The sequence below is a fragment of the Saimiri boliviensis genome, chromosome 10 (genome assembly GCF_048565385.1).
Source record: "Saimiri boliviensis isolate mSaiBol1 chromosome 10, mSaiBol1.pri, whole genome shotgun sequence".
NCBI classification, from domain to species: Eukaryota; Metazoa; Chordata; class Mammalia; order Primates; family Cebidae; genus Saimiri; species Saimiri boliviensis.
In genome coordinates, this window is record NC_133458.1 from 71639283 (window position 1) to 71663275 (window position 23993).

At 38.9% G+C, this 23993-nt stretch overlaps 1 protein-coding gene across 5 annotated transcripts in view; it reads left to right on the forward strand.

The window, feature by feature from the left end:
- The window catches only part of DYNC1I1 (dynein cytoplasmic 1 intermediate chain 1), a 328200-nt gene that overhangs the window by 116577 nt on the left and 187630 nt on the right, over positions 1-23993 (forward strand). The gene's annotated exons all lie outside the window — the stretch shown is intronic.

A 23993-nucleotide genomic window follows, 5' to 3' on the forward strand; every position in this document is an offset into this window, starting at 1 on the left:
GAAAATGTTAGTATTCTAAAGACTAATCAAGTATAACAACTATCATTTGGATGATTAAATATTTTTTAATGAAAAATAAAATTAGGCCAGGGGTGGTGGCTGACGTCTCTTATCCAAACACTTCAGGAGATCAAGGCAGGCAGATTTCTTGAGCCAGGAGTTCAAGATAAGCCTGGCCAACATAGCAAAACCCCATCTCCACAAAAAATACAAAAAACTGGCTGAACATGGTGGTGCTAGCCTGTAGCCCCAGCTACTTGGGAAGCTGAGGTGGGAAGATTGCTTGAGCCTAGAAGGTTGAGGCTATAGTGAGCCATGATCATGCCATTGCAGTCCAGCCTGGGCAACAGAGTGAGACTTAGCCTTTAGAAAAATAGTAATAATAAATAAGAAAAAATAAAATTAAAGGTACTTTTGTTACTGGCTCAGAAAAAGTGTGAATTCCCATTTTGATTAGGTGATAAATGCAGAATGTCCTTGACAGCATTGTCCTCCATAGAGAAGAGTGCTCACATGCATGTGTGTGTGTGTGTGTGTGTATGTGTGTGTGTGTGTGTGTTTTGTATGAGTGTTTTACCAAAATGTGATTTTCATAGACCAAAAAATGCCGAAGGTCTGGTTGTCTGCAAAAGGAATAAAATTCATTTCGGCAGGCCACCTCTGAGTTTCTTATATTTCATTATCTGCTGCTGAAATATTTGGGACTAAAACAACAACAATCAAAACAAGACTTAGTAGTTGTTAGAAGTAATTTTTCTACTTCTGGGCACAAAATAGCCAGAAAAGCATCTGTCTTCTCAATTGAACTGATTTGTAATTCTAGAATGTAAGAGGAAAAAACTGGAAGGACTGCTACTTAAATCTGTAATTTTGGTAATTCTGAAGTAGTGTGACACAAGGAATTTTGATCAGTGCTCAGTTCAGCCTGGGGGATCTCATTTCAAGGAATGAGAAATGCTTGGGAGAAGTCATTGGAGGAAGCTGCAACTGGGGTTTGACCTGAATAAATAGAAATAGAACATGGGAGATATTAACTAGTAAGCCTATTAGAAATGAGCAAGATAAAGATATGAGTTAGCAATATATATATTCACATATATATGGCTGTATACTCAAAATTGTTGCAAAGTTTGAACATCAGACTTAATCAAATGACATGCTGATATGCCTCCTTATAAAAACAGGGTTAGTAAAATTCAGAATTTTCAGAATACAGAAATTAGAAGATGGTTTCTCATATTTTTAAACAATTCTTTGCCTTAAAAAAGAACCTACCACATTATTCCATTCAAAATACTCTTTCTAGAAAGGACTCCCCAGTCAATAAACGGTGTTGGGAAAGCTGGCTAGACATATGCAGAAGACTGAAATTGGACTCCTATTTTATACCATACACAAAAATCAACTTAAGATGGATTAAATACTTAAATGTGAATTCCACAACTATAAAAACTCTGAAAGAAAAGCCTAAGCAGTACCATTCACCTCATAGAAACTGGCAAAGACTTCATTTTTATACCAAAAGGAATTGCAACAAAAGCAAAATTTGACAAATTGGATTAAACTTAAGAACTTCTGCACAGCAAAGGAAGCCATTAGCAGAGCAAACAGACAACCTACAGAATGGGAGCAAATACTTGCAAACTATGCATCTGACAAAGGGCTAATATCCAGCCTCTATAAGAAACTTTAACAAATTTCAACAACAACAACAAAAACAAAACAAAAACCATTAAAAAGTAAGCGAAGGACATGAATAGACACTTCACAAAAGAAGACATACATGTGGCCAATAAGCATATGAAAAAAGCTCAATATCACTGATCATTAGAGAAACGCAAATCAAAACCACAATGAGATACCATCTCACACTAGTCAGAATGCCTATTATTAAAAAGTCAAAAACTAACAGATGCTGGCAAGGTTGTGGAGAAAGAGAAGGCTTATACACTATTGGTGGGCGTGTAAATTAGTTCAACCATTGTGGAAAGCAGTGTGGTGATTACTCAAATAGCTAAAAACAGAACTGCCGTTCAATCCCGTTACTGATATAACCAGTGTAATAAATCATTCTACCACAAAGGCACATGCATGCATATGTTGATTGCAGCACTATTCACAATTGCAGATACATGGAATCAACCTCAATGCCCATCAGTGGCAACGTGGATAAAGAAAATGTGGTACATATATACCATGGAACACTATACAGCCATAGAAAGAATGAGATTATGCCTTTTGCAGGAACATGGATGAAGCTGAAGGCCATTATTCTTAGCAAACTAATGCAGGAACAGAAAAGCAAATACTACGTACTTTCACTTTAAGTGGGACTTAAATGATGAAAATACATGGACACATAGAGAGGAACAGCAGACACAGGGGCCTCCTTGAGGATGGAGGGCAGGAGGAGGAGGAAGGAAGAGGATCAGAAAAAATAACTATCGGGAACTAGGCTTAGTACCTGTGTGAGAAAATAATCTATGTGCAACAAGCCCCTGTGACACATATTTACCTATATAACAAACCTTCAGATGGTTTGTTATACCCAAAACAAAAGTTTAAAGAATAAAGTTAAATCAACAAAATGCTCTTTAAAGTATGTTAAAATTACCATTTGTTGATTTAGAGGTTCTCACACTTTAGTGTGCATTGCAGTCACCAGAAAGATAGGTTAAAAATTAGGTTTCTCAGCCCCCACCCTTGGAATTTCTGATTCAGAAGGTTTGGCATGAGTCCCTAAAATTTGCATTTCAAAGAGGTTCTCTGGTAAAAACTGTTGGTTTGTTAAAATTCTACCTGAGCATAGTTTGTTAGAAAAAAATCTATGATGTAACAGAAAGTAAACCTACAAGAGATTTTTAGTGGATGCGATGTGCTAAATTGTGTATCCCCCAAATTTCATATGCTGAAGTCCTAATCCCCAGTACTTCAGAATGTGACTGTGTTTAAAGATAGGGTCCTTAAAGAAGTAATTAAGTTAAAATGTGGTCATCAGGGTGGGCCTTCATCCAACGTATGACTAGTGTCCTTAGAGGAAGAGGAAATTAGAACCCAGGCACACAGAGGAAAGCCCATGTGAAGACACAGGGAGAAGGTGGTCACCTGCAAGTCAGGGAAAGAGGATTCAGAAGAAACCAGCTCTGCTGACACCTTCACTTGCATTTCTGTCCTCCAGACTATGAAGAAATATATTTCTGATGTTTGATCTCGCTAGTCTGTGGTCCTCTGTTTTGGGTCTAGCAAACCAATACAGATTGTGGACTTCAAAATAAAATAGCAATTTAGAAAACATATTCAGTGGTTTTGTATTTGGTCTAAGGGTAAAAATCAAAACTGGTGGTAAAATAAGAGAAGCAAGCAGAGAAAAATGCAGTCTTAACCTCTACTTCGTGTCCACTTTTGCCTTTGTAGATGTCTCTGGGCATCTGGGCTTGGAGGAGATACCTAACTTTATGTTTAATCAGGGGACACTCATGATGTCAGATTGGCTCACAGTGTGGGAGAATAAGAAAGCCTCATGGAAAAGAGGAGGCCATAAGAAGAAAACGAAGCATGTGGCCTAGGGAGTATTTTCATGTTCTTTCATATTCAGTGTCTTTAAGAATAGTATACCAAATATACAGGGGTTATAAACTGGGGGAAAGGAGGCATGATGCAGAGTGGGGGTAAAGAGTGTGCTTTATTTGGTCTGCTCACTGTTTGCACAATTCGAAGTTAAGTGACTTGGTGTGTGTACTCCATCCTCACTCCTCCTTTGGTCACATATCCACCTTCTTCACTCATTTGTCCTGCCTGGTCTCTAGATGCCTTTCAGTGGGTGACTCCTGTCTCAAGTGTCTTGTAGTAGTTATTGTCCCCTACATGATACGTCTTAGTTATAAGTTCTGGTAAATTTTGTTTTTGTGACTCTTTTTTTTGAGGCAGTCTCACTCTTTTTCTCCCAGGCTGGAGAACAGTGGCAAGATCTCGGCTCACTGCAACCTCCACCTTCCAGGTCCAAGCTATTCTCCTACCTCAGCCTCCCAAAGAGCTGGAATTACAGGGATACACCACCATGCCTGGCCTATTTATTTATTTTATATTTATTTATTTATTTTTATTTATTTATTTGAGAAAAGGTTTTACTCTGTCACCCAGGCTGGAGTGCAGTGGTGTAATCTTGGCTCACTGCAACCTCCACTTCTGGGTTCAAGCAATTCTCCTGCCTTAGCCTCCTGAGTAGCTGGGATTACAGACATGTGCCACCACACCTGGCTAATTTTTGTATTTTTAGAAGAGACATGTTTCACCATGTTGGCCAGGCTGGTCTCAAACTCCTAACTTCAGGTGATCTGCCCACTTCGGCCTACCAAAGTGCTGAGATTACAGGTGTGAGCCACTGCACCTGGCCCTGTAGCTATTTTTATTATAAGAATTTTCTCCAGGCAGTAGTGATGAGAATAACATTAGCAATACAAATGCTGTCTTATTGAGAAGAAAATGAAGAGGCCCAATACCATTTTCATGAGTGAGTCAGAAGTTGAAATCCACAATTACTTGCTTTTATGCTTTGCTCAAAGTGGCATGTTCCATGGCCTCTAGAAAAAATTGCCATCTTTTTATTATAAAGAAATAAATAAATTACAAATTCTGCCATAAACTTTTCCTCGTGACCTTTCTTAATTTTTTTTCTTTTTTCTTTATTTCTTAATAAGTCTTTATATATTTTGGCACCATAAGCTTTGAAAAGGGAGGGTTAAAAATAGCTTCTAAACACAAGCATGTTTTGGAGCTCTCCAATAACAGGCTGATTTCCAGAGAAACACACATTTATTCATCCTGAAGGGCTGTGATGTTGAGTAGTCAGATGAAAAATTCAACTATTATGTGAAGACGATTTGAGAAATATAAATAAGGGAGTGTTTTCACTAACACTTGCAGTATAGATTTGTGACTCAAGAAAGTCCTCTTCATGTATTTCTTCATTTTTTCCCTGGGTTTCCATAGAAGGGAAGGACAGGGAAGCACATGATATTTATATAGCAGAAATGATACTATATGAAGGGGTTTCTTTGGGTGTTAAAACAGTTTGGCTTGCAAGTGTCTCGACCTTTTTTTTGAAAATCTAGAAATGACATATCTTAAACATGACTGCCAGTAACTTCCTTAAAATTTGATATAACAAGAAATGTTGCCTGGGCTTTATAGTCCCATAAATTGCTTGGCTGAGAACATATGCCTTACTCCTGTTCCTATCCAGGGTCCATCATCTTGCTGGCACTCCATGGATGTCAACTACCAAGTGTACAGATTTAGATATCGCAGACTGCTGATGGTGCAAAACCTAGAGATTTAGAAAATACTGAGGAATAGCCCAGCCAAACTCAAAAAGTTTGTTTCTTTGAGCTGCCAAAGCTAGTAATGTAAGTGGAAAATATAGTTAATATAGACAGATGTCAAACAAAGCCAACTGGAAAGAACAGGAAACAAAAATATTAAATGAAAAACCAGAGAGTGTTTACTGGGTTGGGACTTGAGAATTGGGTTTGGAATCTCTTTGCAGTCTGCCCGGTAAAAGACTGAAAGAGAAATTTTGAGGTGATGTGAAAATTTATTTGGTTCCTTAGTGGATAACGCTTTCCCAAATAATGTAGAATTTCTGATGAAGCCTTGGATTTTGTCCTCTGCTATTACTTACAAAGAAATTTGCTAACTATTTAACATGTTTATATTATACTACTATCAGGTGATATTGTAAATACCTGCCTCTTCCTCATCCACCCATGCACAGCATCCTTGAACAGCCAAGATTATTTGTTGCTTTAGTTTATCTAGACTGCTATAATGAGACACTATAAATTGGGTAGCTTATAAATAACAGAAATTTATGTCTCACAATTCTGAAGGCTGGAAAGTTCAAGATCAAGATTCTGGTAGATTTGGCGTTTGGTGAAGGCTGGCATTCTGGTTTATAGAAGGCATCTTCTCTTGTCTCTTGATATGTTAAAAGGGGCAAGGGATCTCTCTAGGGTCTCCTTATAAGAGCACTGATCCCCATTTGTCTCCCAAAGGACCCACATCTAATACCCTCACCTTGGGGGTTAGGATTTCAATACCTGAACTTTGGGGTGACATAAATATTTAGTTTATTGTATTAGCACTGCAAGCATAGGATGTAAGAGTGTGTACTTTCTTTCCAAACTTAGGAATTAGCCATTTCTTCATAGATTCCTCTAGTTAGTAATAGGTTGATGCAAAAGTAATCACAGTTGCAGTTTTAAATCATTTTAACTAGGCTCAAACACATCTTTATTAATTAAAATAGAAACTGTTACAATCGACACATTTTTGTCAAATAAGTTTGTTTATTCCTGCAGCATAAAAATCTGCGCTTCGAGATTCAATGAGCTCTTGGAAAGTATTTTCTGCATTCTGCTGGTTGTGGAAGTGTTTTCCCTGTAAAAACGTTGTTGAGATGCTTGAAGAAGTGGTATTCAGTTGGCAAGAGGCCAGGTGAATATGGTGGATGATGCAAAACTTTGTAGCCCAATTGGTTAAACTTTAGAAGCATTGGTTGTGTGTTGTGCAACGTGCAGTCAGGTGTTGTCATGGAGAATAATTGGGCCCTTTCTGTTGACCCATGTCGGCTGCATTTGCAGTTTTTGGTGCATGTCATCGATTTGCTGAGCATACTTCTCAAATGTAATGGTTTCACTGGGATTCAAAAAGCTGCAGTGGATCAAACTGGCAGCAGAACACCAAACACTGACCATGACTTCTTTTTGGTGCAAGTTTGGCTTTGGTAAGTGCTTTGGAACTTCATCTTCGTCCAACCACTGACCTGGTCGTCACAGGTTGTTGTATAAAATTTGTTTTTCATCATATGTCACAATCCAATGGAGAAATAGTTCATTGTTGTTGAGTAGAATAAGAGAAGGCGACCCTTCAAAATGACGATATTTTCAATATTTGCTCAGCTCCTGAGGCACCCACTTACCAAGCTTTTTCACTTTTCTAATTTGCTTCAAATGCCAAACAACCATAGAATGGCCCATGTTGAATTCTTTGGCCATTTCTCATGTAGTTGTAAGAGGATCAGCTTTGACGATTGCTCTCAGTTGATCATTGTCAACTTCCAATGGCTAGCCACTATCTTCCTCATCTTCAAGTCTCTCTTCTTCTTTGCAAAACTTCTTGAACTACCACCTCACTGTACGTTCATTAGCAGTTCCTGGGTCAAATGCGTTATGGATGTTCCGAGTTGTCTCCACTGCTTTATGACCCCTTTTGAACTTGAATAAGAAAATCGTTCGAATTTGGTTTTTTTCCGTAGTCTAAAAGAAATATAAAATAAATAGCAGATAATAAGTCACTAGCAAAAAGAGAGAAGTGCCTATTAAAATGATGTATAACATTATTTAAGAATGTATTCCAATATCAAATGGCAAATTTCGACAGTGCAAAAACTGCAATTATGTTTGCACCAATCTAATAGTGTCTTCTCTTATACCACTAATTACCCGAGGGCTGAGTGAAAGAAGGGCCCCCTGGCAATGATGACTCTGACCCTCAGTTCAGAGTCAGCTTGAGGGAGGCAAGAGAAACCATCTTCTCCAACCTTCCCCTCCTAGGGTGGTTATCTGAAAGAAGAGCCAGCAGAAGCCACTTAGCCTTCAGTCTATGAAGTCTTGGTGCTGGACTAATTATAGCAGAAGTTGGGCTGCTGCAGAGTAACAGGGTTGGCAATAGCTTGCTTGCTGGTAGTCACTTTCTTAGGCAAGTCCAGACACAATATACAGTGGCTTCAGATGACACTAGAACATTCCTGTAGCACCGTCTGCTAAGGCTTACCAGGGTGAAGAGCCCTGAGCCCTAAATGTTAAGCTGGTGTCAGTTTAGCTTAAAGGAAGGTGGTGTTCATGAAGAAATGTGCCAAGCTTGAGAGTGTCTTAGCCATCATGGCAAAATATGAGGCAAAAGGGTAAACTGATGAGGATTATTAACACCAACATTACTAATAATGTGTGCTTAAATTATTTAATGTTTCTATTTGCTAGATATCAAGTCTTATACTGACTTCTTTAAATTCAGTGTTTCATTTAATCCTCTCAGCAACTTTATGGTTAAGTATTATTGTTATTCCCATTTTCAGAGAAGATAGCTGACAAAAAGAGAGTAAGAAATTTGCCTAAAGTTACAGTTATTAAACACATTAAGTACTTGTTTCATACACAGCTCAGTCCAAATCAGAATCCCATACTCGTTTCCCTAAACTATGCCACCTGTAAACAAACACAGGAAATCCCAGTGAGAAATTAGAAAGAAAGCTGCTTATTTCATGGTGTTGCTGTGTGTTGTGGGAACTACAAATGACTCTAAAATATTACTTTTACCCTCCAGGAACCTAGAATGTCAATCCGTGATCTTTCTCATCAATTCTGTTTATGTTTTATTTATCCCCATATGAAAGCTAAAAAGTAAAATTAATCTGTAGCCAACTGAAAAGCATGTTTTTAAATTTATAAAATCCATAATATGTCCAATGTTAGTTCACATTGCTAGACTGAGAACAGTAAAAATCATTTAGAAATTGTACTCTTACATACTTGTTCAATACCATTGCCTGTAACTTGTAAGACCAACATAGAAAATTTATCTCTAGTTTATCAGTGAAAGTTGATAAACCAGGATTTTATCAGCTGAGAAAGGAGGAATATGCCAGGGCCTGTGGAATTTTAGGAAAAAGGGAAACCTTTAATTGGGTGAGGAAAAGTCAAATTTGAGTTATAACCTCTTCCACGGGCCGTTTATGAGCACACGGTCATTAACATCTATCCCCAGGTTCCTAAGCAGGAAGCAGGAAAAACAACAAACCAGAGAAAGTTCTGAGCTCCCTTTGAACTTTATAGAAAGGCACTTTATAAATCCTAGGAAAATGAATTTATGTTATAATTTGTCTAGAGTAACTCTGAGTTAAAACTCTTTTGAAGGTAGGGCTTGTTTGATACACCATATAGAAAGTCATCTCTCTCCCTCGCCTCCAGACAGTGTAGCGCATCCTATGTTGACTTGTCCTCTATTGCCCATGATTTTTTTTTTTTGGTCATTCTTTCCTGTGGACCTAGATTAAAAGTATTAAGAAATACACTTAAAGAGAAGGAGCCTATTCAATAGGAGGCCTAGAAGGCAAAAGAAGAATCTAGCCCTTTGTCATGAAGTAGAATGAGTAGTCATCCCTGAATGTTGATTAAACAAGATTTTAATCAGCCATGTATGGTTGCAACTTAATTGGCAGGCAGATCTGCTGGCTGTGCAGAGCAGTATATTTGTATGTGCTCATTTTTAAAAATGCGTTCCAAACCCTTATAGTTGGGTTGATTTTTTTTTTTTTTTGCAATAATGATATGCTTTCAGTAGTGTGTCATTTTCTTTACCCTTGTAGAGAGATAACATGCAATTAGGGAGTGATGTCAGCCTGTAACATTTTGGTGTAAAATTTTGGTCACACCAAAATACCGGGCTCCTTAACAAAGCTGGCAGACACATCTTTTGGCAGCAGCTGCTCGCCATGTGATTTAAAACTTCCTGTCACTATAATTGATGTGTTTTTATTCTTTCCATTTCCTGAAGCCTGATCAGAATTAAAATTGCTGTTGGAATTTCCTGTCAAAGCAACTCGTTTATTCGCTGAGCTCTGCACTTTGATTGGACATTGCCTTCAGCAATAGTCTGGTGGAGATTGCTGGGAATTATTCTCTCCACACAGGTTAGATGGCCACGCACAGCACATCTGCAAATATACACAGATTGTTCATCATGTGGTAAATTTATCCTAATGGAAAGTCCACATGCCAAATAATAATGATTTGAATATCCAACCAGCCTCTGGGTTTTGTGTTAATTTAGGAAATCCCATAGAGTTTTTAACCAATTGTCTCACCATTGAATTTAGATCGTTGTTCCAAAGCTCACTAGTGAAGAATCTTAAAACAAGACTCTGATCTGTCCCTGGTTTAGATAACATGACTAAAAATGTGTAATTTCTTAAGCCCATTTCTCCATCCCTTCTGTCACCTGTGTGCTGTTTACATATAACATCTTGGGGTGATTGAGCGTGTAAAAGACGAATGGTTTTGAAATATGCCCTAGCAGATACTTGCTCACAGATGTGTGGACCAAGACAGCTACAGAAATCAAGTCGTGGGTAAAATAGTAGGCAGTGGAAAGATAAAAATTCTACTTTGTTGTTTTATATCTGAAAGTAAATCCATAAAGTGACTTCTTGTTGTAAAGGAAAGAATAACTAACTTTCCTCAGTCTAGCCATTGCACAGATAATTTATTTATTTACTTTTAGATTGTGAGTTCATCTTCTTTAAAAATGACTTTTTTCTTTTTGAGGCAGGTAAAAGAAAAACTTTCTTGAGTTTAAAGAAGAGATTGATTAAATTTAATGTGCTGGACAATAAGGACTATCTTTACTTATCCTGGTGATTAGACTCTAAGGTTTCATTATGGGAATGGGAGTCTCTTTTTTAAAACAAACAAAAAACAAACAATAAAACCTATCCTATAAACCACACCACAAAGATATTTTTAAAAACGATTCTTTATTGCAAACTCAATCTGGCATTTAAAGTAAATTTTGTTCTGTCACCAAGTGAAGGTAGGCTTTTTCGATTTGAGATTTTCCAAGTACTGGTAAAATGTTTTTAATATTTTAAAAATGTGAAATCTACAAGTCTCAGACTTTGTTTTGAGAATTTCCTTACCCTCACTGTCTAGGACAGTGCCTTACAAATTGTAGATACTCAATTGATATTTATTAAGTGAATAAAGGAAGCCCTCTAGACTTGTAAAATATCAAAGCAATGGAGAAGGGAACATGTTGCATCTGGAGACAGAGAGTTTCCAAGCACAGTAATCTTGCTCTGAATAAGGGATTTTGACCCTTCTTATATGTTAGAATCACCAGAGGGCCTTTAAAAAACAACCGCAAACGAACTGATGTCAAGATGCCTCCATGGGCCATGAAATCTCAATCTTCTGTTGGCCACTCTTGGGCTAAAATTATGTTCAAGTCAGAGGTCAGCCTTTCCCCATACTGGGCACTCTTGAGATAGAATCCCAGGCACATCCCACTCCAGATGGCCATGTCTGGTGTGTTGGTCCCACCAAGTCAGAACCATCCTGGATATTTTTTATTTATTAGCTTGAGACAGTCAAGGAATCCTTGAAAAATGGAAATAGAGAACAGCAGTTGGTGGAGAGAGTACACCACTCCTTTAGGCACGTTTGAGCTGAACTAGTTTAAAATCATAGGTAAGGATAACCCTACATGTGGAGTGTGTTAGAAACCACCACTTTCATTCAATACTTCCTGCATGTTAGGATATTTAAAGCATGGAGGGAAGAAAAATTATATCACTAGTTTTTTTTCTGCTCTTAGAGTAAGTTCTGAATATTTGATTCTTTTCTATGAATATTCTCCAGAAACTTCTAACATTGTTATCTGACTTCCATTCTACCTCTGTACGTATCTCTTTTGCCTTCTTACTCACCAAAGCCTCTGATTTTAGAGCAGCTTGCAGAAATAGCTGGTGAATAATATGCTTATTATCATGTAGGTGCTCACCTGTATTTTGTATGCAAGGAGGTATTTGTTCCATGGGGCACATGAGTTTGCCGTGATAATGACCTGGAAAATGTCTGCATGTGTATTTCTGCTGCCTTCTCTGGCAACAGCTTGGGGAGCTCTTCTGTAGGGGGCATCCAAGGCTCCATGGTTAACAAGGTCCATCCTACTGCATTTTCAGCACTGCTCCATATTGCTCAGCATGCCACTGGAAAGGAATCCTAGCTGTATTTCTCTTCAAATTTCTCTTCCCCTTTAATTCTTGCTTCTTTCTTGTGACATTCTGCTATTCTGTTCCACAAACCATTGCAAAACAACCCATACAGGAATTTTTGCCTTGCCTCCTCCTTGGCTAGGGTAGAAGGCTCTTTGGAAACCACAAAGCCACATCTCCAAGGAACAGTAGCTTTATTAATATAATAATTGCCATCATCATGGCCTGGATACAATACACACATTGCTTTAGAAAGAAAAATAAGGACAACCTGGGGTTTGCTGGAGAAGCTGCACTTGAGGTTAGATGTGTATAGTTATATTTGGAGTCAAGCTGAGGTCATTGCTAAGGAGATTTGGAATTGGAAATCCATGTGGAAAATGGTCACCCCATGGAAGCTATGCTCTTACCATTAAAACTCATTTTGAGTAATACCAGTTAGGCAAAATACAAGGGTTTGATCCCATAACAGACGTGGGCTCTTCTTGATGTCCTGGTTTATTTGGAAAAGGGGTTCTATGGTATTTAATCTTTGCCATCCATCCTCTCTTTCTCAAAGAAATCTAAGTAAAAATGGAATAAAGTTTTATTGGGAGGAAGCATACCATGTATGTCCCATGAGATTTTCATTCTAAGTAATATGTAGGGAATGAGTTGTACAATACCAAATTATTTAGACTTTGTTCCTTCTAAATAAGCTGAGTGTATTTAATGAAAGATTTTCTCCAATTGAAATGGAATAAGAAAATATTGAAAGATGCTTTAATTTCTTATTTGGCTGTCTCTTGGATGTAGAGGAGGAGGAAGAAGAAATAAAGTGTGACGAACAAACAAACATGGCATCGTCTTTTTTAAGCAACCACGTCAGCTTGGATGGAAATAACTGGTGACAAAGGATCCCAACTAAGTGTGCTGGGGCCTTCCAGGATGGAGAGACTGCTGACATGGCAGCTGTATGTTTCCAACTGATTTTAGGCCGAGATAACTATCCCTTTCAGTTTAAATGATGCTCTGCAGTCATTGACCAGTGCCTAGTTAGGCTGGAGCACAGTTCTTTTGGAACTGGTTCAGACCAACTTGGACTGCCTGTGAGAGCTGGGCCAAGATCAGACTGGTTTCCTGGAGCCTGAGGTATAGTACAGGCTGCAGTTAAAGGGACAGAGTTCTCGTGAGTGTCTAGTACAGGCGTCCCCAAACTAACGGCCCGTGGGCTGCATGTGGCCCCCTGAGGCCATTTTTCCAGCCCCCCGCAGCACTTCAGGAAGGGGCACCTCTTTCATTGGTGGTCAGTGAGAGGAGCACAGTATGTAGTGGCCCTCCAACGGTCTGAGGGACAGTGAACTTGCCCCCTGTGTAAAAAGTTTGGGGACGCCTGGTCTAGTAGAATGTATCATTGCATACGTTTAAGGAATAATTAATAACAAATGATTGAGAGCTACACGGTAATCTTGACTGAAGCAGAGTGTACACCAACATCGTTTCCAATAACCCGTAAATTCAACAGGTTATTTTTCTTTTCTGTTTTAAGAATAACTTTTACTTATCCCCCTCCCCTCCAACCCAAGTGTTGCTTTTGAACTACTTTCAATATGTTGCCTTTTTAGGGTCCCAATTGCTCCTTTTAATGTGAAAGTTGCTTTAATTGACCAAAAATGCTATTTTCAAAATGTTCAATTCTCTGTAGCAGCACTGCTTACTGACAGTGCTTATTGATGAAGGCTATGGAATCTGAAGGATGTGAACAGATGAATTAAGCCTAGTATGGTTAGATGAGGGCCGCCATCTGCTTAAGGGTTGGCCAAACACCTGGATAATCTAGGCTAAAAACCAACCATTTCTTCATTCTGAATATATACCAGAAATCACTGCTTTTTAGATTTGGCCTCAATCAACAACAAGAACTGATTTCCCTGGTGATGCTGAACAAATATTTAAGAGAGTAAGTAAGAGTTGAAACTGATTCTCCAGTTTTAGTGGGCCAGTGCATAAAATGATCCAGGTTTTCTGAATCCACATGAGCTACCAGATGGGTTATTTAGTATAAGCAGTGCAATCTTTGTTTCTTTAGCTGCTGTCTGCAAATATTGGTATTTAAGGGTGGCTTTAAAGTGACCAAAGAAAGTTTGTGAAATTCAAGAGGCTTTTTCCTTTCCCAAAAAATAATTGTGTTTAGTATATAAGCCCAGGAGATAATTGCATGCTGACTTCTTGTTCTCCAGTGGAGTCTTTTTTTCTCTGCTGTTGAGCAGAACTTAAATACTTAGCATGTAGAAAAAATACATGGAATATTAAACTAAAATATGTCTGTCTAGGGATTCATTTAGTTCCCTCCAATAGCTCTTTTCTTTGTGAATGCCAGTGTGTTTATATATATTTAAATGCCCCATTTGCTACACTGGTTTTAGCTTCTTGTTAGCATCACTTCTTGTTAGTATGATGTTCTACAGTGCAAGGCAGCTGAAGAAGTGAAACATGTGTTGAAGAATTTATGCAGTGTCCTTAGATTCTTTCATTAAGAGAACCAAGAATAATAGGTATATATTATAAATTTGCTGTGTTAAGCAATATGTTATTGCTATGCTTGACAGACATCTTGTTTACATTCATGTTATATATTGGGGAAACCATCGCATTTTAAGAACATGGCGTTTTTTAGAGTATTATTTATACTGTGCCTCGTATGCATGGGAAATGTAGTCATCTAAAAACATGATATGTTTTAAATCCACTTGTCTCCTCCTCCTCATGAAATATTCTAAGTGCATTCTCCTCGAAGTAGGGAGTTCAACATGTTCTTTATTCTGGCTATTCTAATTACCGCCAGCCACATGCCCTCAATTTATTAAAACAATGGCCCATCTTATTTCAGTTTAGTTTAATTCATGTGTGAAAACTTAACCCCCATCTTATTCCATGGAGGACAGTATGAAAGCTATCTTTCTAGTTGGTTCAATGTTTTTGTTTTTAAAAAAGCACTGGCTGTTTCCAGGCTGACTCAGGAACTTCATTAATTTAGTTGAACCCTGTGCAACTGTTAATGGGCATGAGATAGCCTAGTGGTGCAGCCCTATCTGGCATGCACAGTATTACAGTACTCCATGGCCAAATCTTGGTAGCAAATATTTTTTGCTATCTTTAACCACACTAAGGAGAAATGTGAAGTGTGAGGCAATTTAATACAGTTAGTGTTTTAGTAGTAAGTACTGTATATTGAAGTTGGAAAAGAAGAATGAATTTACCTTCTACTTTTTACACCTTTTGCACACTGAGATCAAATTCTACTTCTCAAAGTGCTTTGTGCCATTTCACCCAAATGCTTCCAACTTGTGTAGGGAAGTGTTCAATTGAAGAGCATGGCATCTTGTATTTTCTGAAGCATCGTTTTCTACCTCCAACAAGGTGTGGCAAAGCTAGTTGCAGCTAGTTGTAGCTGGACAGTAATCCATGCCAAGGATTGGAACCCAGAAGAAGTAAATGTGAAGAAAATATATGGAACTGGAATAAAAGATAGACCCAGCCGGGTGCGGTGGCTCACGCCTATAATCCCAGCACTTTGGGAGGCTGAGACGGGTGGATCACGAGATCAAGAGATCGAGACCATCCTGGTCAACATGGTGAAACCCGGTCTCTACTAAAAATACAAAAGTTAGCTGGGCATGGTGGCGCATGCCTGTAGTCCCAGCTACTCGAGAGGCTGAGGCAGGAGAATTGCTTAAACCCAGGAGACAGAGGTTGCAGTGAGCTGAGATCATGCCATTACACTCCAGCCTGGGTAACAAGAGCGAAACTCTGTCTCAAAAAAAAAAAAAAAGAAAGAAAGAAAAAGAAAAAAAAGACCCACAAACAAAGAGACAGAGAGGAGACAATGTCTGAAATGTTTCAACCTGTGGGAAAACCAAGCGTCTTGTGAATATTCTGCAAAGAACAGAAACTATATAATATCGTTTTATTACCATCACAATTCATAGTTTATTGAATACTTCCATTTTCCATGCCTTGCTAAGTGCTTTGGATCCTTTATTAAAATGTATCCTTATGACAACTCTCTGGGGCAACTACAATCATTCCTCTTTGATGGGTAAAGAAACTGAGGTTTACAGAGGTTGTAGCACTCTGTGAGGGTACAACCAATAATTATTAGAAGCAGAATTTGAATCTCTATTTGTTCGACTACAAAGAATAAGAATGTGCATCATGGTAGGTGTACTTAGTTGAATGCTAGAAAGTAGTGGATGCTGCTGTGGTAGAACTTGGCTTAGAGCAGAAAATGACTCCCAAAGAGAGCCTAGAGACAGGTGGGTAGAGAGGAGCAGCAGTGTCCTGAGAATGTGTTGACAGCTTGGCAACATTTTATGGCCAGATCAAAAGATTTCTAAGCCAGGCGTGGTGCATGCCTGTAGTTCCAGATAGTTGGGAGGCTGAGGTGGAAAAATCGCTTGAACCCAGGATGCAGAGGTTGCTGTGAGTTGAGATTGGGACACTGCACTCCTCTAGCCTGGGTAACAGAGTGAGACTCCATCTAAAAAAGAAAAGATTTCTAGTCCAGTTTTGTCTTATTTTTCTGGAGGCATAGATACTAAGCAGCTGGTAAGTGGGCTTGGTTAGCTCTTTATTTTAGGGTGTATGGAGAGGTTTAGACTGCCCTAATTTGGCAACTGTGTTATGGCACAAGGTCATTAACATCACAGAATTTAAATGACATTATTTCCAGAGTACTGTTAACAAGGACCTGGACTGTAGCCAGACCCCAGGTTCTTGATCCTGTTTCCTCTTTCCCACATCATCTGTGGAAGATGGAGGCAGCTGACTTTCAGAGCAACTGCTGAGTAGACTGCAGGACAGAAGGAGAATACACCCTAGTAAGCCTTAAGTGATGTGCTTTGCCTACCTAATTCTGTGAAAGAGAAGTGACAGATACTCAGCATTGAGAAATTGATCAGATTATTTATAACAAAATGGGAAGAGACTGGAGACTAGGAGATGAAGAGACACATTTTCAGTCAATGACAGATGCAAGACATCATAGAACAATCTTTTAGGATTTGCATACTGATTAGTACTGGGGACATTTTAAATATATATGTAAAATACATATGGAAATATGTGTGTATGTCTATATATACACACATATACACACAAATACACACACACACACACATATACACACAAATATGTATACAGACATCCCAATAACACACTTTATGAAAATAGCAGAAGGGAATGTGATCTTGAATTCTTGGAGAACCTTTTTCTTGAAATTCAAAATCCCTGAAAATAATTTTCATCAGTTAAAGTGTATGTTCTAAAAACTTTTAACTCCTTTGCACTATCTGACTGCCAATTGAATCTTTCCTCTCTGGCCCATTGCCATGTTATTTCCATACTAGTTTTCCTAACATTATTTTTGTTAGGAAATAACAAAATGTTCAGAGTGTCAGGATGTTGAAGTTGCCTATGCAAAAAGTCAAAATATCTTATCATTGAAATCAATACTTTTCACAAGCTAGTTTCAGCCTACATTTCAGTTTTATTTCTACAGTTTCCCTGTATAAGTTCTCTAGTTCAAGCAAATGGGTCAATTTATTGTTTCTGACCCTTGCTTAAAGTGTTATTTTCACCTATAATGCCTCCAGTATTTTCTTTACCTGTTGGAATGCCAATTGGAAGCCAGATTGATGGCCTGCAATTATAAACCATAGCAGGCAACAGACAAAGTGCAGTTTGGCTTGGAAAGTAATTGAGGTCATAAATAGCAGTAGTTTCAGAGTGGATGAAGTAAAGAGGTTCGCGTGTTACATGTGCAGAAACACTAAGGCAAGCCTTGGTCCACTGGGTCAGAGATTGGAATAGAATCAGTCAGTACCCTGGATAGCTCCCAGGAATACAAAACTGAGTGCTGACAAGGTTCTGTACTTTGAGTTGTACACCTACTCAACTGCAGACTCATATTATCTGCACCTTTTTTTTCTTAAAAAGGCCACTGTCATTTTCCCCTAAGCTTAGCAACTGTAGATGCTGAGACTCATGCTAATATTGCCCTTCTTCTTTCCTGACCTATGCCTCACTCATGTGGGGTCCCTGATTATGCCAAAGGAATTATCTTCCATTTTATTGCATGAGATATTCTCTAGGGATTTTGTCTTTCTTGGGGCAGAGATAGAGACTGGACTTCTGCTAACACTCCATTGAGTCTGGGCTTTTTTTCATATGTGGCATTTCATTATCCTGTCAACACTGTGAGCAGGTTAAAATTTTGCCCATCTTTCAAGATTAAGCCCCACTCACCTTTGCTTTGATCTTTCCACTGACAAGTCCAGTGTAAAAGTAGCTCTTTCTAATCCTAACTAGAACACTTTGTAGTGTTTATAGTCATTCATTTCAGTATTAATGATACACTGTTTTGTATACACTATCTTTTTATCTCTCTCTGTTATCAGCTCTCCAATTGGCTTGGATGCTTTTTGGGGGCATGCTTCTTAGCAACAGGGCTTCCCAATGGTAAGGACCCACTTAATATGCACTGCAGATTATTGCCTGAACTATATTTCTTCTGGGAAAGACAGAACAGTTTTCTGATAGACATAGTAGCCCTTTTAAATTACGTGTAAAATAGATTTCTTATAGTTGCTATTATTTCTGGAAGCCTTCTTCTTGTTGTGGGTTAATGAATATCACATGGACTGTTGTGAGCCCGAGAGACCTGGGTTTGCATTCTTATTTCACCACTTATAACTGTGACTTTGAGCAAGTTACTTAATCTCCTTGAGCCGTGGTTTCTGCATCTGGAAGTGTGAAAACAGAATTTATTGTATATGGTATTTTAAAAATTAAATACCATATACAGTATATTGAAATATTGTATGTAAAGGGTCTTGATCCTTTGACACAGAATGAGAGGCTTGATTCATATTGATGCCTTTTACTTTTTAAAAAATCTGTGGCTCTTGTTTTTTAATCAAACTTTTCTGAGGGTCTAAAAAACACCACCTTTACCTGTTTTCCACCCATGTGCTCACTGAGTCCTTGATCCTGGTGAAGGATTTCACTCCCATTTATTCCTAGGATTAGCCTTTTTCTTTGGTACAAGATTGAGACTTAGTTGCTATATTCATCATTCAAAAAAACAGACCTTTAATCTTTCTGCTATATTTATTGGGGTGGGAGAATTTTTGTGGAAATCAGGGTGAAGTACATTTGCTCTTGTTTCTTTTATTTATAGAAAGCCCCATTATCAAGCAGCCTGAAAGAGTATAGTCTATGAGGCTCCAAGAAAATTAAATGTTTGTGACAAACAGAGTCCTCAGGACACACAGTGGGCAGCCCAGTCTTCATTGCTTGCAAGTGGCTGATTCTCAGATACTGCAAGAGAAAAGTCTTAGAATAAATATGAATATTTATGAAAGAAAACCAAAGCATTTTAGCTGGTCTTCCATCTCTTTAAACAATACCAGTCACAGAAATGTGGTTTCATAGTCATTTAAAATACAGTTTACAGAGGAATTAAGCTAAACCACTTAAGCTCTCCAAGCAGCTGTGCTTTCTCAGCTTCCTTACCAAGATCTGCTTGCAGAACATCCGCTTTGAAATCAGCAGCTCAGTCAAAGACAGAGTTGTTGATCTCCGAGCTACTTTCTTTTTCTTGTCGCACACTTCTCAGGTAATACAAAACAGTGGAAAAATATTTGGATGTGAGCACATATCCTTGCCCCATGTTTTCATGTTTTAAGCAGCCTTACTCTCATGAGTTTCAGTGAGTACCTGAAAATGAGTTAAGGTCACACAGTGCATGCTTTCCTAAGCCATCATATAATTGCCAGAATGACCCTGTACATTTTGGGGGAAACGTTAGGGCTTCTGTCTTCCAGGAGAATAATCTGGCACTCAAAGCTGTGCACAGTATGCCTAACCTCCTCTCACTTGCACAAGGGAGCCCTTGGTCTCAGCCAGTTTAGTCTCTGCATTCTTCTCTAAGGTCAAATCACATTCCTGTCCCTGTGGTCTTGCTCTTCCGTACTCTTCCAGTGACATTCCCTCTGCTGTTTAGCCCCAACGCCACCCATTCCGCTGCTGAAAGCCAAGACTCATCTCCTCACAAATAGTTCCTACAGCCTCTTCAGGGCAGGTTCCCGTCCTCATTCTCTGCCGTTCACCAGGACTGTATCGGTTCACGTGGTCCTTGTTTTCAAGCAGACCATAGGGCAGTCTACTTGAGAGAAAGTGTGTCTCAATCAACTTTTTTTTTTTTTTTTTTGGTCTCAGAAAATGTTTCATGTATATGAACTCGCTGAATAATGTTTTAACAGGTTATCAGTTAGATGGAAAAGTAGAAAAGCATTGTCAAATTGAGCTCAATTTTTTGAAAAAAAAATGAATAGTAAGAAATAAATGGAATGAAAGCAATACTTGGAAATTAGTAAGTGAATTCAACTGAATGTGACAGATGGAAATTTTTTGTAATTGTTAAGTTTTATTTACTTTTACAACATATTTTAACTAATAAATAATGTTTAGGTGTTGGCAAATTTAGTTAAGCAGTCTATGGGTATCTTATTTAAGGAACGAAATCACAAAATGCTCTTTTTAACGTTGTTAAACAACCGTGCGAGAAGATGGAGACTACCCCTGGAAGGAAACTGCTCTTATAGAGTTTAATAAAAATGTATATATCATATACTTATTTTCATAAAACAATTTAAAAAATTATAGAACTGTATCATGGAGCTCTCTAGCTTAGCAAATCAGCTGTTTTCCCACATTTCATTCTACAAGCAAGCATTTGGCACCTGAATAGCCATCTATAGATTTAACATCTATTGTGCTATACCCTTAAATATCAAAGATTGAAGAAACATTAATGATGAGACCATTAAAAGAGTTTTGAGGAAAATAATGTAGGCTTTTGTATCAGAAAACAATGATGTTCCTCATGATGTTCCTTCAAAAGGGAATAATACACCAAATGGCTAAATACTGCTGGTTGAACAACTCTTCAGCTCTCTGATTTCCTGAGCAATTTTCTAATCTGTAAGATTTAGCATTCAGTTGTCTGGCCTCTCTGAATGAGGCAAGGGGTGGGGGTTCATCCATAGCCAGATGCATGAGAGCCACCTTGGTTGCTCACAAGCAACCCAGGAATCTAGGACTCCCCATAATTCTGCCCAGTGGTTGTTTTAGAAAGAGTTTGTGGGCTTAGATACATGGAGAGCAGAGTGCTCGGCAGGGCATCCCCAGAGGAGCAGCACTGGAAACTTGGCATCGTTGCATTATCATATCCAGAGCTGTAGTAAAACGTACCTTGTTAAATATGATCTTGACCTCTAAAAAAGCAAAAGACTCCTTTTAAGACAAAACATAAACTGAATTACAAGCCAGGGAGTAGGGTTGATGGGAGGACTATGGGACAGCAGTGGGGGGAAATTAAAGAGTTGGGCATAGCTCTCCCAGACAGTGTCTGAAGAAAAAAGACTGGGTTTGTTCCTGGAACAGATGAAAAAGGGAGGATGTGAAGACTGATGAAATACCAAAGAGACATTTGGGATAAAGACAATTCTAAATGAAAGGGAAAGAATGGCAGGACAAAAGTTCATGGGGAGTAGAAGAGGGGCTCAGTAATGAGACAGCAAAATGAAAAAGAAAAACCCCTCTGAAAACTCTGCAGAAACTTAGAAACTTGGAGGGCGAGGGCGGGGTGGGGGAATGGAAAATACAATTTGGATATTTTTAGAGCTGTAGCAGCAATGAGGATGCCTAACCACATCTTTGGCTGTGAGAACCTTGTTGTTGCAAATTACATGTAAAACAAAGACATGTCCAGATTCCATTTTTTATCTGTTCATTTTATAAACCTGTGTTTATTGGTCATCTTTTATGTGACTACATTGTGCTAGAGCTGGGGTTGCAGAGGGTATGGCTTGGGCATGCTCACACTCTCTGCTATCCTGGAATGTGAATGAATTGTATCCCGGACCTTGAAAGAAAAGTGGAAGGAGGAAAAGAAGAACCTGGCAGAGGGAAGGAGGGTGATAATATAAATTAATTAATATTATAAAATATAAGTAAATTATATCACCCCTTTGCTTAAAACCCTTCCGTGGTTTCTGGCTGATCTTTTTTTTTTTTTTTAAGAAAATTTGTATTATTTTAATTATTTTTATGTACTGAAAACTCAGCAGTATACATTCAACCCAGTTTGGTTTGGCAAGTTCTTTAGCCTTTGCCTTTTTGAGCTTGAGAATGTGAGCCACAGACTTGGGACCCAGGATCTGGTTGCTCTTGTAATCAATCCAAACTCCTTTCTAGGTGCTTTGAGACCTGCATTATCTGGTCTGAGCCTTGTTCTCCATCTGTTTCATCTCTTTTTCTCTCTTGGGGTTATGCTTGATTCAAGTGCACTTTGGAGGTGGTCCCCAGGTCAGGAGATGGGTTGCAGGGCTGGCCCCACTGTTAGACCTCTGCAAGAAATTCCCTGCCTCTTTTTCTTGCATCATCCCCACCTTGTCACCCAGGTAGGGATGCTGTAAGGATGAAGGCTTTGCTCTTGCTTTGTTCGACATATCAGAATTGGAGGACTCGGAATTCTTCTTTCTCCTTTCATTTCCACCCCATATTGAGTCCATCCTAAGGCCTGTGAATTCTTTCTTCATATGTCTTGGTTCCCATCCCTTTCGTGTCACTCCCAGAGCTAAAACCCTAACTCTAGCTATTATTACATCACACCGGAAATAATACAGCTTCCTAAATGCTACCCAATCTGTTCCTCCTCACACCCAGATTAACTGGCATTCAGGACTTCTGTGTCCAGGAGCCAGATGTTTTGTATTTTCTTTTATATTATCTGACAGTCCTCGCCCTTCATCCATGCATGTATAATCCATGTAAAGTGGACACTTACCCTGGAAGTGGTAAGCCTTGAGCTGGGCTCTGAGGCATGGATCAAGATTCAGAGAGGCTGAAGGGTAGGATAAGGCCTCCTGGACATTAGTGAGGGTTTTGAGGCAGGTGTGTTGGGTCCAGTATAGTAGAGAATTCCCATAAAAGAGTAATAGGCAACCAGCTTGCATTGGGCTTTGGATGCCTTGTCAAGGCATTAGAAGAATAGGAATCAGTATAAGAATCATGGACATTTATAGATTACAGACTGGGTTCAAGTCCTATTGCTGTCATTAATTAGCTACTTGGAACTTTGAAATTAACCAGATTTCTCACCTATTAAAGAGAGGCAATAGCACCCTCTCACAGGGTTGTTTTGAAAATGAAATCAGATCATACATACAGGTAGCTCACAGCTGTTCATGACTAGCATGTAATAGAGGTTGGCCATCATTATATTGGCCATCATCACCTTTATAATCAATTTGTCATGATCATTATTTTTTGGATAGTGGTGAAGATTAAAGATTTGGAATCTTTTAAAAACAAGAGGTAAGAGCAGATAACATAGTAAAAGCTATGCTTTGAAGGTGTGGCTTTTTTAGGAGGTTAGCTTGGAAGGGTTCTGAAGAGGCATTCTCACTCAAGTGTGGGGATAGCTGGGCTAGTCTGCCAACAGCTATGATGATGTTTCCAGACACAGTATAAAAAATAGGCCAACAAGGCTTGATAATCCCACAGTTGTCAAAAATTAAAACAGAGAAGGAATCTTGAAGCCAAAGAAACTTCACAGTTTTGGGGGTTTGAACATGTGGGTGACGAAAGCCAATTGATCTGAAGCCAGGAGGTAAGCCATGATGGCGGGGAGAAGTCCAGTCCAGAGGAGGAAGGCATTCAGAGTCTGAGAATGAGGCAGGTAAGTGAAGTGGGGCTGGCGGAGAGACTCCACAGAGGTGACACTGAGGCAGTGCTGGCATGTACTTACTGCTTCAGTTCAGGGCCAAAAAAGGCCGGCCGGAGGTGAGAGGAAGGAAAGCAAGGAGGGAAGGAATGATACCAAACCGGTTCCTCCTCAGAACCGGCTGATTGGAAATGGGCCCATGAAGGACACAGGCCCAAGGTTACATTTAGGAAATAATTGAACCACTAGGAAACAGGAAACAACATACTCTAAGGCAGTGATTCTCAAATTTGAGCGTGTGTCCGAATCACCTGGGGGCGTGTTCAAACCAGATTGCAGGGCCTCATCTTTTGACCTTCTGGTTCAGCAGGTCTGAAGTCAGGTCTGTGAGCT